The sequence below is a fragment of the Mastomys coucha genome, unplaced genomic scaffold (genome assembly GCF_008632895.1).
Source record: "Mastomys coucha isolate ucsf_1 unplaced genomic scaffold, UCSF_Mcou_1 pScaffold21, whole genome shotgun sequence".
Classification (NCBI taxonomy): domain Eukaryota; kingdom Metazoa; phylum Chordata; class Mammalia; order Rodentia; family Muridae; genus Mastomys; species Mastomys coucha.
In genome coordinates this window covers 2,857,014-2,864,104 of record NW_022196904.1, presented here as the reverse complement: position 1 = coordinate 2,864,104, position 7,091 = coordinate 2,857,014, and the positions used below count along the sequence as shown (strand labels likewise).

Genomic DNA, 7,091 nt, shown 5'->3' with positions numbered 1-7,091 from the left:
ACTCCTGGGCATATACCCAGAAGATGCTCCAACATGTAATAAGGACACATGCTTCACCATGTTCATAGTAGCCTTATTTATAATAGCCAGAAACTGGAAACAACTCCTTATGTCCCTCAACAGAGAAATGGATTCAGAAAATATGGTACATCTACACAATGGAGTACTACTCAGCTATTAAAAATAGTGAGTTTATGAAATTCTTAGGGAAATGGATGGATCTGGAGAATATCATCCTGAGTTAGGTAACCCAATCACAAAAGAACTCACATGGTATGCACTCTCTGATAAGTGGATATTAGCCCAGAAGATTGGAATACACAAAGTACAATCCACAAACCACAAGAAACTCAAGAAGAAGGAAGACCAAAGTGTATATACTTCATTACTTCTTAAAAGGGGGAACCAAATACCCATGGAAGGAGTTGCAGAGATAAACTATGGAGCAGAGACTGCTCCCCCTGGGAATTCTTCCCATATTCAGTCATCAAATCCAGACACTATTGTGGATGACAGCAAGTGCTGGCTGACAGGAGCCTGATATAGCTGTCTCCTGAGAGGCTCTGACAGTGCTGGACTAATACAGAAGGAGAGGCTCACAGCCATCCATTGGACTGAGTACAGGGTCCCCAATGTAGCTAGAGAAAGGACCCAAGGAGCTGAAGGGTTTGCAGCCCCTTAGGACGAACAACAATACCTAGTACCCTCAGCTAGCCAATACTAGCTAACTAGTACCCTCAGATCTCCCAGGGTCTAAACCACCAACCAAAGAGTACACGTGGTGGAACTAATGGCGTCAGCAGTATATGTATAGCAGAGGATGGCCAAGTTGGTCATCAATGGGAGGAGAGGCTCTTGGCCCTTTGAAGAGTCTATGCCCCAGTGTAGGGGAATGCCAGTGCCAGGAATTGGGAGAGGGTGGGGTGGTGAGCAGGGGGAGGGGAAGGGAACAGTTTTGTTGTTGTTGTTCTTGTTTTTTTATTTTTATTGTATTTTATTTTATTTTTTCCAGAGGGGAAACTGGGAAAGGAGATATCATATGACATTTAAATAAAGAAAATATCTAATAAAATATGGAAAGAAAAAAGAGTTAGTTATTGTAGGAGTCACTTAGAGCTGGAGACATCTCCTCCAGACTGTTTTCACTGGAAGATTTGGCACGCTGTGTTTTCATGATTAAGTATCTCATATAGAGAATAATTCAAAAAATTACAGCCTGACTTAAAAGTTTACACCCAAATCAAGAGGCTGCCAGCTTGGAAGTCCACAGAGTCACTGAGACCTGATGTGAAGGATGAAGTAAAGGCAGACAGAAGAAATAGATCCAGGCCCAGCCACAGGCTTCCTGTCCTTCTTCACTTAAGTTTTCCTGCAGGATAGGCATAACACCTGATAAAGACAGGAATAAATATCAACATCAGTGTCACAGAAAACACTTCCATGCAAACCACAGCTTTTACAATGTATTAGCCTGTGGGGAGCTGCAGCTGCCACCCTATATACATATATATTGAACACCTGGTCTCCGGCCAGAGCAGAGAGCATTGAGATAAACAAGCCTTAGTTGGAAAAGCCGTGTGCCTCTAGTTTGTGATACAAGCTGGCGTGATTTCCCGCAGCCTATTGTGCTTTGCTATGTAGCTGATGCTGATTGGGACCAGGGAAAGTATTTAACCCACAAGGGCTGGGGGCTGGAGATATATAGTAAGTATGTAGAGAGAATAAGAAGTAGTGAGTAAGTATGTAGAATTAGAACTGGTGATGGGTTATGTAAGATTTAGGAGTAAGTATTTAGAATTGGGGCTGGTATTGGGATAGGAGAGAAGATGTAGATACTAGAAGTAAGATGTAAGGATAGATGTAAGATATAGACTTAGGAATAAGTATGTAATAAGATGTAACTAATAAGATGTAAGTAGTAATAAGTAAGATGTAAGAAGAAGATATAGAAGTATATAAAAGAAGCTAGCTAAAGAAGAAGTAAATATGAAGGTTCCTGATTAAACTGCATGGAGAAGGGCTCTGTGTTTGCCTCCTTATTTCCACTGGATGGGTAAGGTGGCCGACATTAGCCCTAACCAGGAAAATAAGTTCCATGAATCAGTTGGTCTATGATGGATTAGCAGTCCCCTCATCCTCCTCATCCTCGTCCTCGTCGTCCTCGTCCTCCTCCTCCTCTTCCTCCTTCTCCTCCTCCTTCTTCTTCTCCTCCTTCTTCTCCTAAAAGCAGGCTTACTACTATATTGTCCTTATGTGTTTGTGTGTATGTTTACATGAGTGTGTGTGGGGGCCTCTGGAGCTGAGATGGTCTCAAGGGGTTGTGAGCCACCATGTGGGGGATCTGAACCCCTGACTCCTGTAAAAGAGCATCCAGTGCTCTTACCTGCTGGGCCATCTCTGCAGCTCCAGCAGTCCTTATGTCCTTCACTGCCCCACTCCTCCTAATGCAGTACAATGTAAAACATTAGCCTCGCACAGATTCAGCCTTGGTGGGCCCATAAACACCTAAGATTCATGACACTTCTAACCTAACCAACACATTTACAATGGTTTCCTGAGACTCTAAAGCTGCTCCACTATTTTCATTGATTGTTAGGGTAAATCCCCCAAGATTTAATTTACAAAAATCTGGGGGATGCATTTAGAAAATCTTGGTCACTCACTGAAGCCTTGTGCTTAGCGGGCTCACTAAGGTGTTAACAAACCTCAGGTGTTGAGCAGTTCAGGAACTGGCTCCCCAGTTGAGAAATTTGTCATAAAACAGGAACTAACAATTTATTATAGGTACTAGGACAGAAGATAAAATATCAACTAGGTTTATCTATACAAAACTTCCTTATAATTTAGTTATGGTTTTAAGCCTTCAGTGAACCTGTGGAGCTGAGACAAGTGATGGATGTTTAGCCAGAAAATTACTCCTAATGGATATGCATGTAAACATTCTCTGTTGTAAACTGCTATTTCAATTTATGATTTTCTTTTCTGTGTGAACTTGTGATGAACTTTATAACATGTGATCATGTATTCTGAAAGATGTTTAAGGGCTGAGGAGAAAGAGAAGAGTCAGAACTGGGGGGCTAAGGTGAGAGGAACGGAGGTGAGAGGAACTGAGCTGAGAGAGGAACTGAGCTGAGGAGAAGTTTTTAGACAGGACACTTCTTAGACTAGAAGGAAAACGCAGAGTGGAATAACTTAGAAACTATAGGCAGCATAAAACACTAAGAGAGCAATGTGTAGAATGCAGAGGGAACGAGGAAGAAAGAAGATGCTACAGAGAGCAGAAGGAGCAGGCAGGCTCCTCCTTACCATGGGACAGAACAGGTCCCATGGTAAGGACAAGGCAGGCTTAGTCTTATTAAAAGAAATAAAGCTTTTTTCTTACAAACATTTAGCATTAGAAGGGTAGAAGCCTTTATTTTTTTCTCTATGTAATAAAGACTGGAGTTTCATTTTTCATCCAGAATGAGTGAGCTCTTTCTGCACTGGTGCTTGGTCTTTTGCTCCATATGCATAAGTAAGTAGGGATGTGTGTGTAAGTATGTAATTGTGAGGATGCACAATTGGGTATGAATGGAAATGTATAAATGGATAAGTGAGCATGAATGAATCTGTATATGAATTTATGTGAGATTATGCATATTTACTTATGTAAAAGTTTTTCCTTCTGTGAGATTTATTCTCTTCTCCTGGTTCAATAGAAGTTTATTGCTCCAAACTTACCCCTAGCACGACAAGCAAGAAGAATCTGGACATAGCGAAAAGGCTCTAGCAATTAATCCTTTACTTAATCTCCTGCTGTTTTAGAATGAGGTGGTAAATGCCAGAAACTGCAGTTTCTGGCCTCAAAGGATCAGAGAAGGCAGGTCAGCTACAATAGCATAGTAACTTAGATAAGTAAGCTTTTTATTTATACAGCAACCCTAAATTTCTCATAAGACAAAATCTTAGCCTCTGCCTATGCTCTTCCCCATCTGATGCCTCAAGAAGGACCAACGAGAATGAAGAAACACCCCATCGTGGCTGCCCCACCCCTGGCATTCCTAAAATGACACTCAATACCTAGGATCCATCCCCAGGACTCCCTGACACTGTATAGTGACTATGATCATACACACCTGAAGCCAAGTTCAAGACACAGGCCTGTGCTGTATGTTGCAGGTCTTTTCCATTTCCAAAGTCCACAAGCTATCACTGAAAACAGTAGAATACAGGAGCCAATGATGGTAACATACATCATCCCAGATCCTGGCTCTATAGATAGAGAGAAAACTAGAGGGGATGTAATAATGATTAATTCTGTCAATTTGAAAAACTTGACAGGACTGAGAGGCACACACCACACAGTCCTCTGCATACATCTATATAGGATTGTCTACATTCGGTTAGCTGACTCAGGAGGACCCACTTCAGCTGTGGAAGGCGCTGTTCTATGAGTGATGTCCTGGGCTGAACATGAAGGAGAAAGCAAGCTGAGCACTCAGTCTCCTCTGTGTCCTGACCACACACACACACACACACACACACACACACACACACACACACACACACTGTGACCATTGCACCCACTCTGACCACCACATACACTGTAGACACCCCCTGTGGCCTCCAACTCTTGGCACACAGTCCATAAGACAGAACTACTGATTGGATTTAAACATCTAACACCTTCTGAGGGGAAGTATCACCTGACTGGAAAGGGTGCTGGCTCACCTGGCAGAGCTGGCCCCTGGCTGACAGGCTCTTATCCTAAGAGGGTGGTGCTACTCCTGGGCTCCAAAAAGCTGGCAAGCTCCCCACTCTCTGCCACAGGAACTCTGAAGTTGTTCTGAGCAAACACACAGCCCTGATGATCCTGTACTCATGGGCATCGGCCTCTGGGCCATCAGCACAGGACCTAACTCAGGACTGCTGACTCTAATGTGAGCTGAAGAAGACCGCAGCTTGTTTCCCTTCAGCCTCCAATTTCCTAGCAAAGATCCTAGACTTCTCAAAACGCTAAGCTCTCAGCCACATGTTTGTGAGTGGGGTGAGCATGGGAGAAAACTCACCATTCTCAAAAATTGTGATACTGAAACTTTGTGGGGTAAGCCAGGATCTATGTGACACCACACACTGGTACATATGGCCTTCCAGAGCTGGCTTCAGAACCAAGGAGCTGTTTACACTGAAGGTACCATCAACATTCTTCACAGCGGGACCAGTGACTATGTCCTCAGTAATCTCTTGGAAATGGGAATCCTTCAGGGCACTCCTCATCCACTTTATGTCAAAGGCTTCTGGGTAGAATCCATCCAGCTGGCATATAATGAGTTTGTCTTTACCATTTCTCGCTGTAGCTGGTTTCTCAAACAAACTCAGTAATAGAAAGTTGGGATTATCAAAACAATTTAAACATCAACACTTCTGCGTAGAAATGACAAAATAAAAAGATAAGCAAGATCCCCCTGCCTCATCCTCTTCAGTGTTTGCCTATGGACTTGGGTTGCAATGGAATGGAAATTCATGCTCCCTGATCCTTTCATTCATGCTCTAACCCTCTGCTCTGCTTGGCCATCTACCTACCCACCACTACCCCAGCAGCATCAAAACCACAGGGCACTTCCATGGAGGACTCACCAATGACTTCTAACCTGCTTGTCTCCTGTGCCTTATTAGGAGTGACTACAACTTTACATCTGTATTCTCCTGCTTCCCATAGCTCAATCCTGGGGAGATGGAGTGAGGCATTGCCACGTTCTAGTCCCAACAAGGACACATCTGCTCCAGGCCGGACTGCCTCTCGTCGATCTCCATAAAACTCAAATACCTGGACCTCAGATTCATCCCCATCCTTCTTCAAAGACCAGATGACTCCCACAGTATTGAGGTCTAGCCATGGGGAGCCAGGGATTTTGCAGGGTATGGTGACGTCTTCATGTAGGAATACCATCTGAGTCTTCCCCGCTATCTCCACTTCCAGTCCACCTATGGCAATATGAGAACTCAATTGCAGGAGGCTCATGGTGCCCAGTCATGGGGAAGTAATGAATAGCTTTTGTTATATAGCCTTGAACAGCTCAGAAAAGCTCTTACCTTGTTATCCCAGATAGATCCCCTAGCCCTGTCCATTCTTTACACAATTGCTTTGGCTGTTAGTGGTCTTCGTGTGCATTTTAGAATCAGATAGTGAAATATTTAACTACAAATGTACATTTAATGATTATGTTAGTTTGGAAAGTGTGTGTGTGTGTGTGTGTGTGTGTGTGTGTGTGTGTGTGAGAGAGAGAGAGAGAGAGAGAGAGAGACAGACAGAGAGACAGAGAGATAGAGACAAAGACAGAGACAGAGACAGAGAGAGCACATGTGCCCATAGCATCTCTGTAGAGGCAGGAGACTCTTTTGGAATAAGATCTTTCCTTAAGCCATTTGGGCCCCAGGGACCAATCTGAGGTCATCAGGTTTAATTTGCAAAGTCACCTTAGCAGCCCCAACTTATCAGTTTCTACAAAGAAGTCTGCTAGGTTCTCATCTATGAGTCTTTAGACCAATTTGGGCATATGATAAGAATGTTACATTTTCAGTCCATGAACATGCTTGGTGATGTGCTAAGGTGTGTAAGCTACAAGGGAGAGCTCTGTCTGCCATGATGACAGAACAGAAAACTACCCTAGAGCTAAAACAGCCAGACTCTTAACTTAGAATCCCAGGCTACAAAACTAAGTCCCTTAGAATGTTCCCATGAGATGAAAACTGTCTCTCCCGCCTCTGCAAAAATGTTAGTACACATGCCTGGATGACATGAAGGTAGTTTTTCTCCAACTTTCCCCCTAGTTCCCAAATCACAGGTGAAGTGGCAAGGTACTGAAAGGTCTACAATCATGGCAAGTGGCGTACTGTAGAGCTTCAAAGCTTGATTCCATAATCACTCAATATTCTGCTCTGTGTGCAAGAGCACTCAGTGCAGGTGGGGCGAGGGAGCCACAACCATTGTAAGTGGGAACCCATCACCAGGGTTGACAGGAACTACAGCAGTCTCTCCCCCTTCCTGCTCACTCCAGCTTTATCCTACCTGCCAATGGCAATAATAATAAACTCCACAAGCCAGGCAGCCA

General features: G+C 43.7%; 1 pseudogene; it reads left to right on the top strand.

Annotated features, from left to right (window-relative positions):
- Window positions 1-3,769, top strand: part of LOC116104126 — a 4,531-nt pseudogene extending 762 nt beyond the window's left edge.
- The last annotated feature ends 3,322 nt before the right edge of the window (window positions 3,770-7,091 follow it).